A 24,956-nucleotide genomic window follows, 5' to 3' on the forward strand; every position below is an offset into this window, starting at 1 on the left:
CTCATCCTCCTCAGGTGAAGGGAAGGAGAGGGATGAATCCTCTGTTGGATCCCAGGTCTTTGGATTCCAATTGGCCTTAACCATAGCTGCCCAGACTCAGCAGTTGCAGCCCTCATTTTCTTTTCAGTTTCACTACCCAGCAGGCTAAGGTTTCTACCTTCTCATCACTTTCCTGCAAATGTTGCAAAAGCCCTTCTGTAGTAGCCATCTGTGTCTGGCAGGCTTTCCTTTCTAATCTGAATTCATCTTCCAACCGATTCCCAGCTGCCAGGGCTAGTGCCTCTTCTCAGAAAACCTCCAAGCACAAAGGAAGGGCCAGGCGACAGTGGCAAATGTAGTCTTAACACCTTTGTTTTCTTTCTCTATCTTCAGCCTCTCCCATAACTCTGCTACTCTGGCAGACATTTTCAGGGTATCCCTGTACTCACACACGGGCCCCCAGGTATCCAAATGCTTGTATCAGCTGGCCCAAAGCATGGGCGCTTGGCCATCCTGGGATTTGCCCCAGCAGAGCCTGTTTTTCCCCCATTTCACCCCCACTTTTTGTGGGTTCTTTGGAATTCTGCTCACAGCGTCGGTTGTTGGGGGAAATGCCCCCAAAAATCTAAATTCAAGATTGATTCTGAAAAACTGACATGTAGTCTTATTCAAATTCCTAAGAGCTTTAATAGGAGAAACTTACATATATGGGCAAAGCAGCCGCTTCCAGTGGTGGTGTGCAGGAAAAATCCACACCCTTCGCAGGACAATTTCTTTTTAAAGGGGATTAATGGCAGACATTTTCAGGGCATCCCTGTTGGCTTGCCCTGAACCAGTTGGCAAGTAAGACCTTCCAAAAGAACAATGAATCACTAAGTTAAAAGAAAAAAGATAACATCAGGCAGTTACTATACATTCGATACCTACTATACATTCTATACATTCATATACCTCCTTCCTGGGGGCAAGACTTTCATCTTTGGGCAACATTCTAGTTTTTGGGATAGTCAACCCCTTGTGAGGTTACAGAGAGTTCAACAGCCACAGAGATTTCAGCATCTCCCAGATGTCTTCGTTGCTGGAGCCATATTGCATCTCTAAAGCAAGTTCCCCTACATATATAAATGTAGAGAAAAAAGTTTGGAAAGTCAAAAATGAAAAAGATATCAGTGGTCACCTATGGTGGAAGGGGACAGATCCATATCATTGAAGGTAATAAAAGGTGATTTTAGTCTTATTAAAAATTGTTTACATGGAGTGCTCGCTTCGGCAGCACATATACTAAAATTGGAACGATACAGAGTAGATTAGCATGGCCCCTGCTCAATGATGACATGCAAATTCGTGAAGCGTTCCATATTTTTAAAAGACCTGGGCAAATGCTTTTCCAAGGAAGAGATACAGAGAGCCCAGAGACATTTGAAAGGATGCTCGGCATCACTAGCCATCAGAGAAATGCAGATCGAAACCACCATGAGGTACCACCTCACATTGGTCAGAATGGCCATAATAAACAGATCAACAAACAACAGGTGCTAGCGAGGCTGTGGAGAAAAGGGAACCCTAGTCCACTGTTGGTGGGAATGCAGACTGGTGCAGCCACTGTGGAAAGCAGTGTGGAATTTCCTCAAAAAGCTGAAAATGGAACTGCCTTTTGATCCAGTGATTCCCCTGCTGGGACTATACCCTAAGAATTCCAAAACTCCAATTCAAAAGAACCTATGCACCCCAATGTTCATAGCAGCACAATTTACAATAGCCAAGTCTTGGAAGCAACCTAAATGCCCATCAGTAGATGATTGGATCAAAAAATCATGGTACATTTACACAATGGAATACTACGCAGCAGAAAGAAAAAAAGAACTACTAAACTTCACAACAGCATGTATGGAACTGTAGAGCACTATGCTAAGCGAAATAAGCCAGGGGGCGAGAGACAAATACCATATGATCTCACCTATAAGCGGAACCTAACCAACAATACAAAGATGCAAGGAAAATAAGACCATCAACACTGAAAGGAAAAGAAACGAACAGAGACAAGAGGGATGGAGGGAGGGGGGGACGGGGGAGAAGTAAGGGAATGGGAGGGTTGGGGAACATGTAGCAAGGTCTCATGGACAAAACCAAAGGGGAAGGATTGAGGGAGGGAAGGGGGGAGGGGGCAGGGGAAGGTGGTGGGGAGAAGGCAGAGACAAATGTATTTGAAAAAATAAAGAAAATAAATTAATAAAAAAATTAAAATTAAAAAATAAAAAAAGAAAAGAAAGACTTGAAGACTCTGTTAAAAAAAAGAAAGAAAAAGAGTCCATGAAAACCTGGTTCCTTTCTCAGTCACCAATATTTGATATTACTAATATTTTCAATACATATTAATCTGATTGTGACAATGATGTGTTATTGTAATTGTTACTTTATTATTTGTTGAAACTAAACCTGTTTTTGTATATTTCTTTCCTATTTATATTATTATTATAAAAACTTTAAATGACTTTTTGATATTCTTTATCCATTTTTTGACTAAATGTTTGTAGAATTTTTTCCCTAAAAAAAAGAACCAAACAACTATTAGTGCTTTTGCAGATGTGTTGCGCACTTTCCTATTCTGTTTCTTGTCCTTTAACTTTTTTATATGTATATTACTGTATAGTTTTGAATGTTTAATGTAGTCATAGCATCAATGTTTTACTTTGTAGCTTCTGGTTTTGAATATTTGACATCAGTTTAAGAAAAATATTTTGTATTTTCTCCTAAAACTCTTTAGATTCTATGTATTGATTTTTAACTCACCTGAATATTTTTGTATAATGTGTGAAATAGGGCTCTATATTTTTTGTTCTATTTCTAGTAATAGTGGTCCATGTACCTTATTTGTTGAATATGCCTTATTTTCTCCATTGATTTGAAATATCAATTTAGTCATATATTACATTGTTATGCAGATATATATGTTTGTTTCTAGAATGCTCATTTTATTTCATTCATATACTTTATTATTTCTGTGCTGGTGTCATGTTGTTTTAATTGCTTAGACTTTATAATGGATTTAAATTTTTTAATATTTTATAATGGATTTTGACACTTAAAAAATAAATAAAATCAGTCTGTATTTAAAAAAGAAAGAAAGAAAGAACTCCTACCTTTTGAGACAACATGGATAGAACTGGAGAATATTATGCTCAGTGAAATAAGCCAGTTGTTGAAAGACAAATACCATATGATCTCTCCTATAAGTGGAACCTATTCGACAGAATAAACTAATGAACATAATAAACCACAAGCATGGAAACATGGAGCGGACTGAAAGTGACCAGAGGGGATGAGGAAGGAGGACAATGGTGGAAAGAAGGAGAAGGGGACTGAACAAAGAGCATGTATGAATAACCCATGGACATGGACAACAGAGTGGGAATTGACTGTGGGAGCGGGGGATGGGGGTGGGGTGCATGGAGGAGGGCAAAGGGGGAAAAATTGATTCAACTGTAATAGAATAAACATTTTAAAAAATAAATTCATTAATTAGAAATAACAAAAACATTGTTTACATGGAGACAAAATATTAATCATAAAACAATAAAAAAGTAAATTCAAAGTCTAATATGTAAATAGTGAATATTTTAACTCTGAATAAATGTATTCTGAACTAGTCAAAGTGACTTGATTGAAAGAAAGCCTTGATTTATATTCTTGTCTTCCAGAGGGTAGGAAAAATAGAAAGGAACAGAAAAACATATTAATTTCCTATTTTACTCTGCCAAAATGAAAGCCAGGTGAATCTCGGGCAATAGTTTAAAAATGCCTTGAATCAGTTATTTAACCACACAAAGAACTCATTAGAAAAGTTCTTTTGAAATATCTGAGACCTGAGAATCCAGTAAGGAGCTCTATCTACAAATAATTTTTCAAGAAAGACTTGAATTGGGTTATCAGGCTCTCTTGATAAGATAGACATGGATATGAAGGAAAGTTTACTGTTGCTGCATGTTAATTACTCAGTACAATAGATTATGGAGAAAAAGAAAAAGACAAGTTAAAAAGCAAAAAGAGTAATGGCAAAGAAAAAAAAAAGGAGGAGGGTGGTAGTTTTAGAATGCCAACGTGACAAAATGTAAACAGCATAGAATCTAGAGATAATAACGTTGGCTAATTTTGAGTCTTCCAGTTTCTAGTGTGACCTTAGGCAAATCACTTAACTGATTTGTAAAATGAGAATAAGAATACCTACCTTGCTTACCTCATTGGGTTGCTGAGAAAGGCATTATAAAAGGAAAAGTACTAACAAGATCAAAAGAGTTCAAAAGAGTTAGAAAAGAGTGAAAGAGATCAGCTTAATAATGTAAAATTCTCAGGAGAATGAAGAGCTGCCAAAAGACTTGGGACAGACTGTCCAGAGACTAGTTTTAGACCAAGTACAACTTGATTCTTTATCCTCCACCTAGTAATACACACCTTCCTTGTATTATGCCCATGTTTCTCCTCATAACTTCAGGAAAACTGTTCTTCAACCATCCTCTAAATTATTCTTATTATTTATATATCAGAGTTTCATTGACTTAACTAAAATATATATCAGTCTCTTCTACCCACTCAAACCATGTGTTCTTGAGAATTATGTATTCAAGTGAGGCAGTATCAGGGAAAAATTAAGATGAAGACTTTTGGGTCAGATTGCCTTGATTTAAAGCCAAGATCCACACCATAATAAATACGTAAGAGTAGAAAAATTATTGCACTTCTCCATGCCTCAGTAAAATGGGTGAAGTTCCATAACTGAGGATTCTTTCTTTTGGGGGTCTGTAATTGACACCATCCTGTTGGGGGTCTGTAATTGACTAGAGTGGCAGCCTGAGGGCTCCCTCTTCTGGCCTCCCAACTTCTTTTTTTTTCAGATTTGTAGTTTTATTCTAGTCACAAATAGTAGTTACAGTGAAATCTGTACAAACATATACAGTATTATTATATTTAAATTCATATAGACAGTATTTACCATTTTAATTACAACTTTTGAAGTTAGAAGATGAAGTACAGCTTAAGGTTTACGACAAAGAAAACAAACAAACGCAAGACAAAAATAGAGTTGACAGTAAAAATTTATCTGTTCTTCATACTGTGGAAACTCTTTGTCAGAAAGTTACATCTTCTTAATCTGATTGCTCAAATCATTAAAATAAGGGTGATTCAGTGCTATTTTGCCAGAAATTTGTTTGGTAGGATCGTAGACTAACATTTTCAAGAGCAGATACAAGCCATTTTCATCCACGTTTTTGCCATGGGATGTCAGACTTGGAAAATGTATTCTTACAGTCCTGTAAAGATTCCACTTCTGGCTGCACTTCATTGTTGGGGATACCCAAAGCTCTGAAAATTCTGAAGAGTTGATCAATTCCTGAATCCCCATGGAAAAGTGTTTTCTTAGTTGCTAATTCTGCAAATATGGTGCTTATACTTCAAATGTCAACTGGAGTTGAATAGTGAACCAACCCCAACAATACTTCTGGATGTCTATACCAAAGTGTTACTACTTCATATGTATATACTCTAATAGGTATTCCAAAAGCTCTGGTAAGGTCAAAATCAGCCTGTTTAAATGTTCCTTTGTTATTCAATCAGTAGAACTTAAGGTTTTAAGTCTCTGTGTAGAACTGTTCTAGATTAACAAAAATACAGTCCCTTGTAGGATTTGGTACAAAAAAACTCTTTTAACAAGTGAAGAATCCATGAACAGACCAGAAGGGATAGAATCCAAGTATTTTTTTAGATCTATGGAAAGGTATTCCAAGATGAGATATAACCTGGAGTCCTGCATAAACACATCTTCAAGACTGACTATATTTGGATGATGAAGTTATTTTAATAGAGAAATTTCCCAATGCAGTACTACTAGGAGCCTCTTTCTAGTCCAATTTCCTTCATGGCTACTTCACCTGTTGTTTTGTGTCTACCTTTATGCACAATTCCATAGGTACCTTCTCCAATTTTCTCTGTCTTGGTATAGTCTTCCATAGTTAATCAATAGTTATGGTAGATACCTGCTAATGACTCAGCAGCAGCTACCATGTTGGCATCACTTTTTCCTTCCCAACTTCATTTTAAATGAGGTATTATAGTGTTATTCCTTCGGTATTTCTTCATTCATTTTCACAGAGGTTAGTAATCAAATCACTAAACTGCATCCTGATTTCTTCACTGGACCTAGCCTAAAGGAGCCACTGATGCTTGTGTCCCTGGACTATCTGCTGCAGAGTCACCTCAAGCTGATTCATGTTTTCAAAGTGTGGGTCATACCTTGTACTTCCAAGTCAAGCATGCAATAGCTAACAAGTTATTCATCATCTACTAAGGGAGAACACCAGGATAATCAAAGTTTGTAAATTATATTCTTTGGGGCTAAGAAACAGGTTGTTTATCTCAATTTCCCTCAAGCAATAGAAAGTGTGCACATTTCTGAGACCCATTCTTTGCTCTGCCTTGTATTGTAGGGAATGGAGATTCCCTTCCCAACTGGCTTTTAAGTAGGTTCAGCCAATTGGAGGTACCAGGAGAAAATTGAAATTCAAAAGGTGAGAGAGGGAAGCTTGGGTATTTCTTCAAATATTTAAAAAATAAATGATACCAATTCTACACAAATATTTACAGAGGATACAAAAGGAGGGAGAATATATCAATTTATTTTATAAACCAAGTATTGCTGTTATACAAAATCCTGTAAAAACCTAACAAGAAAGAAATTGTGGATAATTCTCACTCACAAACATAGATGCAAAACTCTTAAAATAATAGCAAACCAAATTTGGCAATATTTATCTATAAAACCACTAAGGAACAAGTAGAAAATAAAAATTTTAATGATATAATTTAAAATTTTAAAAACCAGCCCTGGCTAGTGTGGCTGAGTGAATTGAGCACCAAAAGGTCACCAGTTCAATTCCCAGTTAGGGCACATGCCTGGGTTTCAGGCCCAGTGGCGGGCGCATGAGAGGCAACCACACGTTGATGTTTCCCTCTCTTTCTCCTCCATCCCCCCTCTCTAAAAATAAATAAATAAAACATTTTTTAAAAATTTTAAAAACCATAAAATACTTAGGAATAAGTCTAACAAAAGATGCACAAGGCCTCTGTATAAAAAATTCACAAAACATTACTGAGAAAAAGTTAAAAGGATGTAATTATGTACAGATTATAAAACCTACTATTGTAACAATATCAATCCTCAGCCTTAGCCAGTGTGGCTCAGTTAGTTGGAGCATCGTCCTGTAAAACTGAAGGTTGTGGGTTCAATTCCCAGTCGGGGTACGTGCCTAGGTTGTAGGTTCGGTCCCCGGTCAGGGCATGGACAAGAGGCAATGTTTCTCTGTTTGTTTCTTGCATTGATGTTTCTCTCCCTCCCTTCCCCTCTCTCTAAAATCAATAAGCATGTCCTTGGAGTGATGATTAAAAAAATCAGTTCTCTCCCAGAAGATCTCTAGGTTCAATGGAATTCTAAACATATCCCAACAAGTATTTTAGTGTGTATGAAAACTGACAAGCTGATTTTAAAAACTATATGAAAAAATAAAGAGCCAGGAATAACATCATAATCATAAAAAAACAAAGTTCTAGGTCATTAAAGAGGGGAATATTTTCATGATTTCGGAGTATATGAAAATGTTTCATAAATTGGATTAGTTTAAAATTAAGAAATACCAAAAGATACCATTAAGAGAAAAGGTTTTAAGAAGATACCTATATACACACACACACACACACAATAAAAAGCTTTATATCCAGAATATATAAAGAATAGACAACATCTTTCCCCTACCCCTGCTGCCACAAAAAAAGGGCAAGAGACTTGATGAGGTGCATCATAAAGAGGAGAGCCAATAAACATTCGAAAAGATGCTAAACCTCAACAGTCATCAAAATATAAAAGTTAAAAACCTACTCCTATACATTTCCCAGAATGACTGAAAATTAAAAATAGTGGCAATGCTATATCTTGGAAATTTTAAAGCTACTGGATCTACTGGTGATGTAAAAGTATATTGGTGCAACCAGTTTTAGTCGTTAATATAGGAAATGAAATCACATGCATATCAAACAACATGTAACACTGCTCACAAAAGCATAATTCATTATAGCCATTTGGCTATTACCCAAAAGCCTATCAACACACTCAAAACTAATCTATGGTGCTCGAAGTTGTTCTGTGGTTAACATTGGGGAAGAGGCAGTGGCAGGACAGAATTAAGACAGAGGTTTCCAGGATGCCGGCCATATTCTATTTCTTGAACTGGGTGTAATTACCAGAGAATGTTCACTTGTGATCATTTATTGACCTTTACACTTAGAGTTTGTGCACATATCTGTATATATGTTATACTTCAATGAAAATTTTTAAAAGCCAAAAGAGTGCTATGTGTTTCAAGAATATAAGTACTTGTAAAAATGAACAAATGGAAGGTACATTGGAAAGACATGCATTTAGTGTATTTAAATGAATGCCTATAAGAGAACAGGATTGGAAATGGGGACAAAGAAAGAAGAAGGAGAAATGTGCAATTTTCTTTATTTTAATTTCCTCTATCTGTAACTTGCTACTACCATTCCTCATTTTATGTTTTTCTGTTTGCTCTCTCTTCTTTATTAGACTAGCTAGTTTATCGTCTAAATTGCTTTCCTTTGATTTTTTTCTCCAAATAACCATATCTTTAATTTATTTTTCCTCCCCGTGTAATGATTCCCTCCAATCTATTCTTCACATTGCCATGAGAATTATCATTCTAAAAATGGAAATTCATCAGATACTTTAATGATTCACTATGACTTTCAGGAAAAAAATTTAGTTCTTCAAAACTTGTGATAGAACCTTCAAAATCTGACTTATATCTGCATTTCCCCATTTGGCCTTTATATGTCAACTTCATTGAATTCCTTGTAGTTCCCACCCACAGGTCATGCTGTTGTATCCCTCCTTGCATTTACACATGCAGTGTCGTGCTGAATGCCTGGTGAAGTCAGGAACATGCTACCACTGTTCTGGTAAAATGTGGTTGCTAGCTATGTGTTCATTCTTCTGGGAAAGCTACGGGAATTTGTTCAAGCAACAACTTTACAAATTGAAATAAAGTCTGGAGGTGGAAAAAGAGTAAAGAATACTTCCCCCTTTTTTTAAAAAAAGTGTATATTTGTTAGGACATAGGTTTGGTTGCCGTGAATAAAAATAATAATGACTTAAATAAATTAGAAGACTTCCTTCTCATGAATAAATCTAGATAAACAATTTATGTTTGGTGTGATGGCACCATAGTTGTAAAAGACCTAGGCTTTTGTTTTATTTTGCATTATTGCTCTACCATTTTTACCTATGGCTTCTATTTTGTGAGTAAAATGACTGCTCTAACATCCTTCATCACATTCACATCCCAGCCAACAGGCAGGAAGAAATAGTCCAGGGAAAAGCTTTCTCTTGTCCTTTAAAAGAGTAAAGCCCAGAGGTTGCACACTTTATTTCAAGACAATTTCTATTATCTGGGTCAGTGGCCAGCTTTGCCATCCCCGACCCAGGAGAACTTTAACAATGTCTGGAGACGTTTTTGGTTGTCACAACTTGGAGAGGTATGCTACTGGCATCTAATGGGTAGAGACCAGGAATGTTACTAAACATTTTATGATACAAAGGACAGACCTCTGAAATAAAAAATGATCTGGACAACCAGATATCTATGTACAAAAAAATAAATTTGGACCTCTAATTTACACCATATATAAAAATTAACTCAAAATGGATCAAAGACTTAAATCTAAGCACTAAAAATACAAAACTTTTGAAAGAAAACATAAACATAAGTCCTTATGACCTTGGATTAGGCAGCAGTTTCTTAGATATGACATCAAAAACACATGCAACCAAAGTGAAAATAGATTAAACTTCATTAAAATTAAAAACTTTGTGCTTCAAAGGACACTATCAAGAAAATGAAAAGACAACCTATATAATTGGAAAAAATATTTGCTAACCATATATCTGATAAAAGTCTAGTATACAGAGCATACAAAAACTCTTACAACTCAACAATAAAAAGACTACTCAATTTTAAAAATCAACAAAGAATTGGAATAAACATTTCTCTAAAGACAGTATATACATCAACAATATGCACATGAAAAGATGCTTAACATCACTAGTTATCAGAGTAATGTAAATCAAAACCAAAATAAGATACCACTTCACACTTACTAGGTTAACTCTAATCAGAAAATCACACTTTAGCAAGTGTTGGTAAGAATGTGGAGCGATTGGAACACTCATGCATTGCTGGTCAGAAGGTAAAATGATGCAACCAGAGTGTTCTACCATGGGGTCTTGGCAGCGCATGCTGCTTTTTGGTGGGGTGTCACTTCGGGGTGACAGCAGGGCCCGTGCCCCACTTGGGGAAAGCTGAATGTTGGTTAGTCAGTGCCAGATATCTGGTGCTGAGAATGAGACCCTAAAACAAAGAAGAACACAAATCATGTCCCGAGGACTTCCAAAGCAGAAACCTATTGAAGGTGTTAAACAAGTTATAGTTGTGGCTTCTGGAAAGGGTGGAGTTGGAAAGTCTACTACAGCAGTGAACCTTGCTCTTGCACTAGCAGCAAATGATTCATCAAAGACGATTAGATTGTTAGATATGGATGTATATGGCCTGTCAATTCTGAAGATGATGAATCTGAAAGGAAATCCAGAATTATCACAGAGCAACCTAATGAGGCCTCTTTTGATTTATGGTATTGCTTGTATGTCTATGGGCTTCCTGGCTGAAGAGACTGCACCAGTTGTTTGAAGAGGCCTTATGGTAATGTCAGCCATTGAGAAACTGTTGAGGCAGGTAGATTGGGGTCAACTGGACTATTTGGTTGTTGACATACCTCCAGGTACTGGAGATGTGCAGTTATCTGTCTCACAGAATATTCCCATTTCAGGTGCTGTGATTGTCTCCGCACCCCAGGACATTGCATTGACAGATGCACACAAGGTTGCTGAGATGTTTTGAAAAGTTCACGTGCCTGTTCTGGGCCTTGTTCAAAGTATGAGTGTTTTCCAGTGTCCAAAATGTAAACACAGAACTCATATTTTTGGTGCTGATGGTGCAAGGAAACTAGCACAGGTCCTTGATCAGGACCTAGGTTCTAGGAGACATTCCCCTATATCTTAATATACGGGAAACTTCAGATACAGGCCAGCCAATTGTATTTTCACAGCCTGAAAGAGATGAGGCCAAAGCCTACCTGAGGGTGGCTGCAGAAGTGGTAAGAAGATTGCCACCACGTCCGCAGTGATTCTCCAGTGTCCTGGAAACTTACCTGCTGCACGACAATAGGAAGACCTTTGGAAATGAACAGCGTGGTGGGAAAACCTACGGAAATAATAGCAATCATAGTTGTTTTGTTGTATTTCTAAGGAAATAATGTCTTATTTTCAGATTTGATTTGCTAAGCAATGACTCACAAATAAAGTTTTTACATATCAATGTTAACTGCTATATTTAGGAGTGTTTTGAAAGCTGATGTGTACCAACTGCACAAAACTGCATTTCATTTTATTGAACTACCCCTCAAAGAATTGTGAGTTTATATTAAAAGCCCAACTTTCAGTTCAGGAAAGAACTACACTCTTTTTGCAGAACTACAGAGTTAGTCACATAAAGGATTTACTAAATTTGTGTAAGAACATAAGTGTGATGCCCCTCAATCAGGCAACTTGGTTGGGGTTTGAAGCCTGCCTCTAACACTATCTTGAATACATTCTTAATATAGATTGACCTGTGCTTCCTCATCTGGACCAGGCTCTACCCTAGACTTAATGAGTCTGCATCTCCAGGGATAGGGCCTGGACACATGTATTTTTAACAAGATCCTAATGATTTTGATGAATCTTATGATGGCAATAATAGTAATAAGAGCTAACATTTATCAAGTATTTTCTTGTGTCCTTATAGTTAATCTTCCATTCGTCTGAGTAGGGTACTGTTGCTATCTCCATTTTACATATGAAGAAACTGAGTTACAGTCAAGTTAAGTGTCTTACTAAGTGAAGGTTACTATTTTAGCAAGGATGGAACTGGGCTTTAAACTTGGGCAGTTGGATACTGGGTCCCTCCTTTTACACAACATGGAGCATTTGTTTATTCAAAAGAAGGATATACTATTCAGCATTATCTAAAACTCACTTGGCCATGAAGCTCCCTGCCCCTACCCCCACCTTTTAGAAGTTCATTTTTCAAAGAGTATGCTTTGAAAAACATGTCTGTTATCTAGTTGAGACTCAGAGAGGGACAGCTTCCCTAGGTCAGGTCAGGTAGCATGATAGTTGTGAGGATGCAAGTACTGATAAGAGTCATCAGTTAACCCTCAGTTACACGTAAGTAAGTAACTGAGTAAGTAAGTTAGGGTAAGTAACACATGACCTTTGGCAAGTGCCTTGGCATCCTTTGCTCTATAGTTAAGCAGCCAGAAAACTAGGCAAGGAGTTACATGTCATGCTAAACATGTTTTCCCACACTTATGTTCACATGGTTGTTTTTAGCAGCTTTGTTTATAATAGCTAAAACAACACAGAGTTTTTCAGGGGGTGAATGGTTAAACAAACTGAGGTATATCCATACCATGGAATACTACTCAGCAATAAGAAAGAACAAACTATGGATACATGCTACAACTTGGATAAATTCCTGAGAATTATACTGAATAAAACAAATCCCAAAAGATTATATATTAAGATTCCATTTATATAACATTCTTGAAATGACAAAATCATAGAAATGGAGAACAAATTAGTGGTTTCCAGGGGTTACAGAACGGGTTGAGGTGGTTGGGGATTCTGTGTGTCTATAAAAGGGCAACAGAAGGGATCCTCAGGATGAGGGAAATGCCCTGAATCATGACCGTATAGATGCCAGCATCATCATCTATATCACTTAGTTGTGATAGTGTTCTCTAGTTTTGCAAGATGGTACCATTAGAGGAAATTGGGTAAAGGGCACAGTGGAATGAATCTCTCTGTATTATTTTTATAACTGCATGTGAAACCACAGTTATTTCAAAATAAAAATAAAAGTTTAATAAAAAAATGTGCAACCATTCTGAAAAATAGTTTGGCAGTTCCTCAAAGGTTAAACAGTTACAGTATCACCTAGTTAGTACCTGATTTTCATAAAAGCATTTTTCATAATAGCTAAAAAATAGAGGAAACTCAAATGTCCCTCAATTGATGCACGGATGAACAAAATGTGGCTATATATGTATAGTGGAATATTATTTATCTGTGAAAAAGGAATGGGATGCTAGTACTTAGTATAACATGGATGAACCTTGAAAATATTATGCCAAACAAGAGAAACTAGTATCAAAAGGCCACATAATGTATGACTTCATATATATGAAATGTGTAGAATAGAAAAATCTATAGAGACAGAAAGTAGATAAGTGATTGTCAGAGTATAGGGGAAATCAGGAGTGGCTGCTAATAGATACAAGGTTTCCTTTAGGAGTGATGAAAATGATCAGGAATAGATAGTAGTGATTGTTGAGCACACCTTGGGAATATACTAAAAACCACTGAACTATATACTTTAAAACAGTGAATTTCTTCCAGCCAAATTGGAGGTGTAGGTAGGTACATGGTGCCTTTTCAAACAACCAAAAGAAGAACAACAACAAAATTAAAAACAAAAAGTAACCAGAACTGCTAGAAAATCTAACTGTATGGAAGTCCAACAACCAAGGAGCTAAAGAAGAAGCACTCATCGGGACTGGTAGGAGGGGCGGAGACAGGCAACAGAGGAGGAGAGGAGGTAAGGCAAGGTAGTGGCTGGAGGACTGGGCAGTCCCACATTTGCATGCGGATAATCTGGGAGGAACAGCTAGGGAGCAAGACAGACCGTGCAATCCAGGATTCCACTGAGGGAGAAGATAGCCTCAAAACCTCTGCAGGTACAAACTTGTGGGGGTTGTAGCAGCAGGAGATGCTCCCAGCCTCACAGGAGAGTTCGTTGAAGAGAACCACAGGATCCTAGAACATTCACAAACCCACCTACCCAGGAATCAGCACTAGAAGCGTCCAATTTGCTTGTGGGTAGCAGGGAAGTGACTGAAAGCCGGTCGAGAGCAGAGCAAGAGCTCTCAGACCCCTCCCCCACAGACAGCAGGCACAACGCAGTGACCAAGGTTGCCCTGCCCTGGCTAATACCTATGGCTCTGCTCCTTCCAACGTAACAGGTGTGCTGAGACAAAGAAATATGGTCCAAATAAAAGAACAGATAAAAGCTCCAAAAATAGAACTAAACAATGAACGGATAGACAACCTATCAGATGCACAGTTCAAAACACTGATAACCTGGATGCTCACTGAATTTGTTGGGTATGGTTGCAAAATGGAGGAAAAGGCGAAGGCTATGCAAAGTGAAATAAGGAAAAATATACATAGAACCAACAGTAAAGGGAAAGAAACTGGGACTCAAATCAATAATTGGGAGCAGAAGGAAGACATAAACATTCAACCCGAACAGAATGAAAAAACAAGAATTCAAAAAAATGAGGAGAGGCTTAGGGACCTCTGGGACAACTTTAAACATCCCAACATCCGAATCATAGGGGTGCCAGAAAGAGAAGAGGAAGAGCAAGAAATTGAAAACTTATTTGAAAAAATAATGAAGGAGAACTTTCCCAATCTGGCCAAGGAAACAGACTTCCAGGAGATCCAGGAAGCTCAGAGAGTCCCAAAGAAGTTAGAGCCAAGGAAGCACACACCATGGCACATCATAATTACATCACCCAAGATGAAAGATAAGGAGAGAATCTTAAAAAGAGTAAAGGAGACAGTTACCTACAAAGGAGTTCCCACAAGACTATCAGCTGATGTCTCAAAAGAAACCTTGTAGGCAAGAAGGGGCTGGCAAGACATTTTCAAAGTCATGAAAGACAAGGACCTACACCCAAGATTACTCTATCCAGCAAATCTATCATTTAGAATGGAAAGGCAGATAAGGTGCTTCCCAGATAAGGTAAACTTAAAGGAGTGCATCATCACCAGGCCCTTATTATATGAAACATTAAAAGGACTTATCTAAGAAAAAGAAGATCAAAAACTGAACAGTAAAACAGAGGGGAGGGGGCGGGGGAAAGATGGGGAAAAAGGTACAGGGAATAAGAAGCATAAATAGTAAGTACGAGATAGACAGGGCGAGGTTAAGAATAGTATAGGAAATGGAGAAGCCAAAGAACTTATATGTATGACCCATGGACGTGAACTAAGGAGGGAGGGAATGCTGGTGGGAGTGGGGTGAAGGGCAGAGGGGAACGAAGGGGAGAAAAAAATGGGACCACTGTAATAGCATAATCAATAAAATATATATATATATTTAAAAAACAGTGAATTTTATGGTATGAATTAAATCTCAATAAAAACAAGAATTTTATGGCCCATAATGTTAAAACTACTTAGATTAAAAATAAACCTAATTAATAAATGCTAAATTTGTCACATAGCCACAGATAGCTTACAAGGCAGTCTAAGAAACATCACCTTTAACTAGCCATGTATTCAGCTAAACTTTTTTACTCTTATAGATGAAGGATTGACATATTATAATTGGAGGCCAAACTCTGCCCACTGCCTGTTTTTGTAAATAAAGTTTTTTTTGGAACACAACCATGTCCACTTGTTTATGTATGATATAGCTGTCAAAGCCAAAAATATTTACTATTTAGCCCTTTACAGAAAAAGTTTGATGACCTTTATGTAGAAGACAGATGATACAATTTTTATCTTCATGGACAGTGTATCTTAAAGGACTTTGTTTTCCTATCCTTTATTTAGGCCTTGGTCAGACATACTCTGGTCCATCAGACATCTTTTAATATCTTTGTTTCTCTGCTAAATTGTGGATATAATTAGATCTGTGGGAAGAGAAGGACTGTCCTAAGTCATCTGGGCCATAGCCTTACAAATGGATCTGAGGGGTGACACTATTCACTAACAAAATCTAAACCCAAAACCTCCATTTCCATCAACATGTTTTATTACATTTTTCAGACACAAACAACCCTGTTTTTTATTTTGATTAAATAATTCATCCACTAGTAAATATTTATCGAGTATCTATGTTCCTGGCCCTGGATATGGAAATGAACAAATGAAATCCCTTTTTTCATTGCACTTAGGTTCTAGAGTCAGGTAGGTGGAGGAGAAGGGAGGAGGACTATGAGTACACAAAAAGACAAAATGAGGTGCTAGAGAGTCAAGAGGGGTGAGAGGTTTTTTTAGATAAAGTGGAAAGAAAAGTTCATACCAAAGAGGTGATAATGAAGAATGGGCTGAAGTGAGGCACTAATGGAGAGAACAAGAAGCACAAAAGCCTTGAGGCAGGAGCTGGTTAGTGTGTTTGAAGAACAGGAGGACCAGTGTGGCTGGACTGGAGTGAACAGGGAAAGAGCAGGAGGAGACAAGGGGACGTGATCAGAAGGTCACGTAGGGCCTTGTAGGCTTGGGATTTTATTCTAAGGGTGATAGAAACTACTTTGAAGTTTGAGACAAAGACAATTAAATGACTCAATTTGTGTTATAAAATACTCTGGCTACTGAGTAGGAGCCTCAGAGTAAAAGCAGAAAGGCCACTTAGAAGGCTATTATAGCAATCAAATGCGGGACGCAGAGATAGGGCTAAGATGACAGTGGTGGGAGAGGTAAGAAATGACCGGATTTTGGATATATTTTGGTGTTCCAGGCAGGAGAACTTGCTGATAGATTGGATGGAAGGCATAAGAGAAAGGGAAGAATGAAAGATGACTCCTAGTCTGGTGTCTGAACAACTGAGTGAATGATTGAGCCATGAACTTAGGGAAAGATGACTACAGGAGCAGATTCGGGGTGGAGGTGGAGAAAATCAAGAGTTTTGATCTGGATATGCTACATTGAAGATGCCTGATAGCCAGGATGTAATGTACAGCAAAGAGAATATAGTCATTAATATCATAATAATGATGTATGCTGATAGATAATTACTAGACTTATTGTGGTGATCAATTTGTAATGTATGTAAGTGTAGAATTACTATGTTGTACACCTGAAACTAATATAATATTGTATGTCAACTGTAATTCAGAAATATAAAAGAAGCAAGACCACACATCCCGAGAACATCGAAAAATAAAAAGATGCCTGAAAGACCTTCAAGTAGAGAAACTGAGAAACCAAACATAGGAATACAATCCTGAAGCTCAGAGGAGAGTTACCAGTGTCGCCAAATGCATGAGACATTCAGAGGAGAGAGGAGGAGTGAAGTCCTTAATAGAGAGGAAGAGATCAATGAACAAGTTACAGAGTGGGCCAGTTCCATCCACTGTAGTGTGAGGGTCAACAGGATAAACAGGTACAGATGCTGGAGGGTTAGTAGATCTGTGGTGAGCAAGTACTTGATTTTCCCTAAAATCAACAAGCTTATCACATGAGGGTAAAAAAATAAGGGGGAAGCAAATGGTAGAGATCTGAAAAGAAAGGAGGACAAAATAATGATTTCTGGAGCGCATAGAATGACTTAGCATAAATATTCCTGTCTCCATTTTCCTGCCACCACTTTCCCCTATCCCATCCACCCCCACCCTCCCACCCTCAATTTTTCCCCACTTTGGCTTTGTCCATGGGTCCTTTATATATGTTCCTTGATTTGGCCCTCCCCCTTCTTTTCCCCATTACTCCCCTCCCTCCTTCCCTCTTGTTACTGTAGGTTTCTTTTACCTTTCATTGTTGCTTATTCTATTTTTCTTGCCTGTTTGTTTTGGTGATTGAGTTCCACTTACAGGTGAGATCATATGGTATATGCCTTTCACCCCCTGGCTTATTTCACTTGGCATAATGCTCTCCAGTTCCATCCATGCTGTTGCGAAGGTTAGTAGCTCTTTCTTTTTTTCTGCTGTGTAGTATTTCATTGTGTAAATGTACCATAGTTTTTGATCCACTCATTTGTTGATGGGCTCTTAGGTTGCTACCAGCACTTGGCTATTGTAAATTGTGCTGCTATGAACATTGGGGTGCATAGGTTCTTTTGAATTGATGTTTTAGAATTCTTAGGGTATAATCCCAGCAGTGGAATCAGTGGGTCAAAAGGCAGTTCCATATTTAGCTTTTTGGGGAAATTCCAAACTGTTCTCCACAGTGGCTGCACCAGTCTGCATTCCCACCAGCAGTGCATTAGGGTTCCCTTTTATCCACAACCTCGCCAGCACTTGCTGTTTGTTGATTTATTTATGATGGCCATTCTGACTGGTGTGAAGTGGTATTTCATTGTGGTTTTAATTTGCATTTCTCTGATGGCTAGTGATGATGAGCATCTTTTCATATGTCTCTAGGCCCTCTGTATCTCCTCCTTGGAGAAGTGTCTGTTCAGGTCCTTTGCCCATTTTTTAATTGGATTGTTTGTCTTCCTGGAGTGGAGTCATGTGAGTTCTTTATATATTTTGGAGATCAAACCCTTGTCAGAGGTATCATTGGTAAATATGTTTTCTCATATGGTTGGTTCCCTTTTCATTTTGCTCATGTTTTCTTTAGCCGTGCAGAAACTCAGACAAGAAAAAAAAAATAAAAGGCATCCAAACTGGAAAGGAGGAAGTAAAACTGTCATTGTCTGCAGATGACATGACAGTGTACATAGAAAACCCCATAGACTCCACCAAAAAACTACTCAACCTAGTGAGTGAATTTGGGAAAACAGCAAGATACAAAGTCAATATTCAGAACTTAAAGGCTTTTTTACACTGACAATGAAATACCAGAATCAGAAATCAGGGAAAAAATATCCCATTTGCTATAGCAACAAGAAAAATAAAGTACCTAGGAATAAATTAAACCAAGGAGGTAAAAGACCTGTACTCAGAAAACTGCACAACAATGAAGAAAGAAATTAAGGAAGACACAAATAAATGGTAGCATATACCATGTTCATGGATTGGAAGAATTAACATCATCAAAATGTCCACATTACCCAAAGCAATTTATAGATTAAATGCAACCCCTATTAAATACCAATGATGTATTTCACAGATATAGAAAAAACATTTCAAAAATTTATATGGAACCATAAATGACCCTGAATAGCTGCAGCAATTTTGAGAAAGAAGAACAAAGTAGGAGGGATCACAATACCTGACATCAAACTATATTATAAGACCGCTGTAATCAAAACAGTCTGGCATTGGCATAAGAACAGACACACACATCAATGGAACAGAATAGAGAGCCCAGAAATAAACCCATGTCTCTACGGTCAATTAATATCCAACAATGGGGGAAGAAGCATAAAATGGAATAAAAATAGCCTCTTCAACAAATGGTGTTGGGAGAGCTGGACAGCTACATGCAAAAAATTGAAATTCAACCACCAACTTACACCATACACAAAAATAAATTCAAGATGGATAAAAGACTTAAATTTAAGTCATGACACCATAAAAGTCCTAGAGGAGAACACAGGCAGGAAACACTCAGATATTCCATGTAGCAATATTTTCACTGATATACCCGCTAGAGCAAGAGACATAAAGGAAAAAATAAACAAATGGGATTTCAATATAAGAAGCTTCTGCATGGCTAAACATATACAATTCTTTAAGCTATGTAAGTAGTTCAGAGGTTAACAAGAAAAAAATATGAGAACAACAGTATTTTTCTGTGACCCAATCTTATTTTTGGAAATTGTCCCAAGGCAGTAATTGAAAAAAAAATATTAGTGTTTATCACATCTTGGTTTTAATAATGTCATTTATAAAAGTTTTATTCTGCATGTTGCACAACCTAAGTGACCGTTTATGTAGTAGTTAGTGGGAGTGCAGTCAGAAGGTCCCATTTCTCAAGCATGAGGAAAGGAGAGAAAGTGGCTCCCCAACACCTACACGCTTCTTTGTAAGTCATGTGAGCCATTCCTGGCCTGGCTCCTGCAGATCTCTCTGTTTCATCTCCTATTGGAGTCATCTTGTACACTATACCCTAGAAACACTGAATGGCGTGTAGTTGGCTGCATACAAGGATTTGGTTCATTCCTAGGGTCACTCAAAGGACTGGGCCGTCATGTGTCCCGTACTGGTGCTGTATTCTTTAAAAGGACAGATCCAAAAGACAAAGCATATGAATTCGCATTCTTGTAGCAAATAGGTTCTATGCAATTTCAACAAAGTGTTTTTTCCTCCATTCGACCCAAGTCAATCACCTGGTACAGAATAGTGATGCTTTTCAGGTCCCAGCTTTGTCTTCTCCTCATTCTGATAACTAATTTAAGGCAGCCTTTCAAACAGGAAGGGCAACCTTTGGAGAAGGTTTATGGGATGAGAAGAGTGCCAGGGATATGCGTCTTGAGGACACACAACATCCCAACTCTCTCAAAAGGCAATGCAGTGCAGTTGTGAAATCACGACCTTGCCTCCCAGCTCTGCCACCCACTCATAGAATTTTGAACAAGTTATTCTCTCTCTACCTCAAATGTCCCCTTTGTTAGAATGGGAATAATAATAGTATATACATCATAGACTTATTAAGGTCAAATAAGTTTATTTGTACAAAGTGCTTAGAATGGCTCCTAGCTTTTTCAGTTGTACTTACGGGATTTCAACGTATGAAGATGACAAAGATGACATGGAGAGGCTAATGCCATTGAAAAAAGATTTTTATCACCTACATTCTCTAGTCGAGGTGGCTACATCACACCATGCAGGGCCACATGGGGAAGCTCCAGGGATGATCAGGAGGCTAAAGAAGTGAGAGCAGAAGGTTGGCCCAGAGCTTTTATTGCTTTTCATGGGAAAGGCAAGACAGGGCAGGGGAAACTGCTTAGGAGTCCTTAGTTTGAATAATTCTAATGGGCTCTTGGGCTGTAGTCTCCAGGTGTCTGGTTCCTGGCCCTCAGTGATTTAGGGCGGGGAAAATATCATCTTGGCATGGGGAAAGTAAGATAAAAAAGGTGGTGTGGTGTATGCACTTGGAATTGGTTGGTTTTAGTATAAAACACATGTTTTCAGGCAAATTGTTAATTATCTTTGGGAATTAGCTAGCCCTGGAAGGGGAAGTTTCTCCTCAGCCAGCTAGATGCCTCAGAATAAAAAAAAAATCATAAAATATTAAAAATATAGTTAATATTTCCACCAGCTCATGGAAATCACTGTATAAGTTAGCTACTCTTCTATAGGAGATACTGAGCCTTGTTAGAAGTCAAAGACAAGGAGAATTCAAACAGGCCTCGGTGTGAAGGCTTAAGTTACTTTTGCTTTACAGATGGCAGAGAACTTCAGGAAGCTTAGAAAAACTCCTGCCCAGGAACTTCCTCTTGGCCTGTGTTTCCTCTGGTTCTAGAAATCTCTAACTCAATTCCTGTCCCTGGCACTATCCTGTTGACTTAAAAAGCAATGTCTTCCCTTAAGGACTTTATCTCTTTGTGCCAGCTCACCTTTTGGTTTTCATGGACACTAACCTAGGCCTATGCTTAACCACATTCTTGCTTTGACCATGGTACTAAAGCCTTTATGACATTAATTATAACCCTTTAAATGAGACGATATGAAACTAGTATTACCAGTCCAGGGTAACAAAATCAAAGTGTAGGGGTAGGTGTGAGCAAAACATGCTAGTAGGATACAGCATCTGGGACTCGTGGTAAGGAGTTGAAGAAATACAATTCTGGGGAACAGTATGGTGATTGTTAGACGGAAAGGGGATGGGGAAGTTAGAAGAGGGTAAAGAGAGGGTAAATGGTGATGGGAGGGGACTTGACTTGGGGTGGAGAACTCACAATACAATATACAGATGCTGAATTATAGAATCATACACCTAAAGCCTATATAATTTTATTTAAAAATGTCAGTACAATCAATTCAATAAAAAAAGTCAAAATAAAAAAAGAAAAGAAATACAATCCTGATGTATTAGTTATATCAGTTCTTCTTGACAGCATCTGAAAATGGCCCTCAAACTTCATCAGCTGTTCGTTGTATCTTCTCCAGCTCTTAGGGCCTAATCTAACTTCTAAATTGGTATATGCCTTGCAGATTAAATCTCTTACTAAGTCTCCCTTGACAGACCTTTGACAAGCAATTGAACAGATAGTAGAAGTGGAATGGATGTGAATAAATTGGTTTAAGAATTGTTTTCAAAAATACCTGCAGAACTTTCTGGCAACTGATTAGATATAGAACATGAAGGGGCAGGAGACTGGAATCTAATGACTCTAGGAAATGGTTGTTACCACTAAGAAATGAAGTTGAAAGGAAGTTCATTTGGAGAGTAAGTGAGTCCATATCCAGACACACTTTATTTAAGGTGATGTGCTATGCAAGTAGGTAAGAGGGTATGTGAGCCTAGATGAGAAGATGTCAGAATAGGAATGGCTGTGAAACCATTGAGCAAGGCCTAGGGTAGCCTAGTATATGCCCCTCGGGTGTGGTGGCAAGAGACATTATTGAAGAATACAGAGACCAGGTGTTTGAAAGTAGAATGTGCAGGGTGGTACAATACCTGGGCGAAGTTCACAGGACTAAGTTGACAAAGTAGAGAGCAGGCAGTTGTAACCAATGCAGCACAGAGGTTAACTGAGACAAAGGGATACATTAGTATTTCTTTGGCAACACAGATGTAGCAACACAGGAGTCCTTGGCACGGTGTGAGTGGTGAAGTAAGAAAGCCACATTTCAACAATTAAAGAAACACCTTCTCTGAGTTACATCAAAGTGACTTTTATATCATTTAAGAAGTTTCACAATGAAGAGAATGGGCTGAAACCACAGAAGGTATTCAGTATATCCTTCCTGCTTTAAAAGTGTTATATTTGCAGTATGGCGATTACCAGAGGGAATGGGCGTGAGGGGAGGTAGGAGAAGGTAAAGGGGAGCCAAACGGTGATGGAAGGAGACTTGATTTGGGGTGGCTAACATACAGTACAATCTATAGATGATGTATCGTAGTAGAATTATACCCCTTAAATCTATATAATTTTATTAAACAATCTCACCCCAATAAATTTAATAAAATTTATAAATAAATGTTATATTTAATTTGATTCACAGATATTCTCTTTGGAAAAGAAATTCCATACTAATGTAAAGTTACTGAATTGAGTTTCAAGGTTAATACTAAAGTAGGTGAAAAATGTCATGAAGTTATTTAAGAGAGTATTTTTATTAAAACGTATTTTCAGTGCTCTTTTATTAAGCACGGTAAGAAGAATCTATCTGCCATGTTGCTAACATTTATCCTTTGTAACAAAAATATAACATGGGATGTCTGAAATGGATAAAAAGAATCTTATGTTGTGTTATTCTTACACATATATTACTATGCTTCATGAGCATAATATATAAAAAAAGATTTTCACAAAGTTAGAAATTTCTGCTATGATTTTCACCTGCTGACATCTGAATTAGCAACTTCATAGAATTTTACAGTACAGGTAAACAAAAATAATAAGTCTGTGTGAAATTGTTAATATTCATGTTGAATTATTATCATTTGTGAGGCAGATTATAAGTAATCTATTATTAATAAAAGTTAAAGTACCAATGTTTAATCATAGCTGACTTCTTTGCAGGAAATCAGTGGAAAAGTGCCTAGCCTTTCATCCTTCAGAGGGATAATCCTGGGGCCCATTTTGTATGGTTCTTTAGACGGTTCTGAGAGGGACTGAATCCCAATTGTTCACACTGTAACTGGCTTAATAACATGTCCCTTATCAGTAATGTCTTTTTTTTAAAGATTTTATTTCTTTATTTTTAGAGAGAGAGGAAGGGGAGGAGAGAGGGAGACAAACATCAATGTGTGGTTGCCTCTTACGTGGCCCCTACTGGGGACCTGGCCCACAACCTAGGCATGTGCCCTGACTGGGAATTGAACTGGCGACCCTCTGGTTTGCAGGTTCGTGCTCAGTCCACTGAGCCACATCAGCCAGGGCTCAGCAATTTATCTGTCTCATTCTCTTTACCCCTCACTTCTGCATCCTGATATTACACGAGTCCTGTACCCAAGTCCTTATTTCAGTCTTTGCTTTGTAAGGAATTTTAACTACAACAGTCGTTCATCAAATTAACTTTCACATATGTTATGTGTGATATACAGAAATGTAAAAATGTGTGGGTACCCTAGTTATAGGACATGCGTTGGAAGGATGACTCTGCCTTGAAGCCCTGACATGAGAATTCATCCATATTGCTTCAAGGAAACTGACTACTTATCACCAACAGCAGATGCCAGTAATGCGACTTTTTTTTCTTTTTTAAAATTCTGTACTGGGCAAGTTTTACTAAGATAAAAATAGCAATTTGCTTATGTTATACCTTATAGGGAAACATGTGTAAAAGGTGTTTTTGAAAATATTTATCACAGGCCCTTAGATAGGCTCCTCCAGTCTCCTTTTTGCCCCAGGCTTGCCTCAGAGTAACCATTCAGTAGCAATGTAGAGTGAAGTGGTTTTAAGATACCCTGTGGGGAAATCAGAGATTACTTTTCAAATGCATTCACACATTCTTGGACAGAATTATGAAGTTGAAATCCAGTAGAATCAAGTTATAATGATTTTCAACCTGCCTATTTTTATATACATTTAGGTATTTCCTGTAGACTCTCAGAGAATAGCTGTCAGAAAAGAGGTCACAACTGGAGTGTCCCCACAGTGAGAAAACCAAGGGTGATGTGACAGCCCTCCATACTGGAGAAGCCCGCACGCAAAGATACTTTGAGGGTAAAGGCAACCAGGCTTTCAAGAGACTAAGGCATCAGAGTGGAACCCCTACGTCCCAGCGCCAGCCATGGTCATCCAGAAAGGCTGCTCTAGATCCTAGACCCATGGAGTCATTACAACCAGCTTCCCTACATCCAGTCTAGCAGAGGCTTTTCGGTTGTCAGGGACTAAACTGGCATTTTGTTTTTACACGACAGTCTCTGGAGTGTGGTTAATGGGAATAGGGTTCAAGAAATAAAGCCCCCTAAG

The 24,956-nt window shown here is 37.9% G+C and overlaps 1 non-coding gene and 2 pseudogenes across 1 annotated transcript; 2 read left to right on the forward strand and 1 right to left on the reverse strand.

Moving 5' to 3' along the window:
- The first annotated feature begins 1,236 nt into the window (after positions 1-1,236).
- Positions 1,237-1,343, forward strand: LOC129080807 (U6 spliceosomal RNA). Its single transcript, XR_008530208.1, has one exon. It is a non-coding gene; the product is annotated as a U6 spliceosomal RNA (small nuclear RNA).
- Positions 1,344-5,110: 3,767 nt separating this feature from the next.
- On the reverse strand, positions 5,111-5,982 carry LOC129080779 (cyclin-dependent kinase 1-like; annotated as a pseudogene).
- A 4,334-nt stretch (positions 5,983-10,316) lies between these two features.
- On the forward strand, positions 10,317-11,280 carry LOC129080780 (iron-sulfur protein NUBPL-like; annotated as a pseudogene).
- Positions 11,281-24,956: the final 13,676 nt, after the last annotated feature.

Source organism: Pteronotus mesoamericanus, unplaced genomic scaffold (genome assembly GCF_021234165.1).
Source record: "Pteronotus mesoamericanus isolate MK-2021 breed Mesoamerican mustached bat unplaced genomic scaffold, CSHL_Meso_final contig_90, whole genome shotgun sequence".
NCBI classification, from domain to species: domain Eukaryota; kingdom Metazoa; phylum Chordata; class Mammalia; order Chiroptera; family Mormoopidae; genus Pteronotus; species Pteronotus mesoamericanus.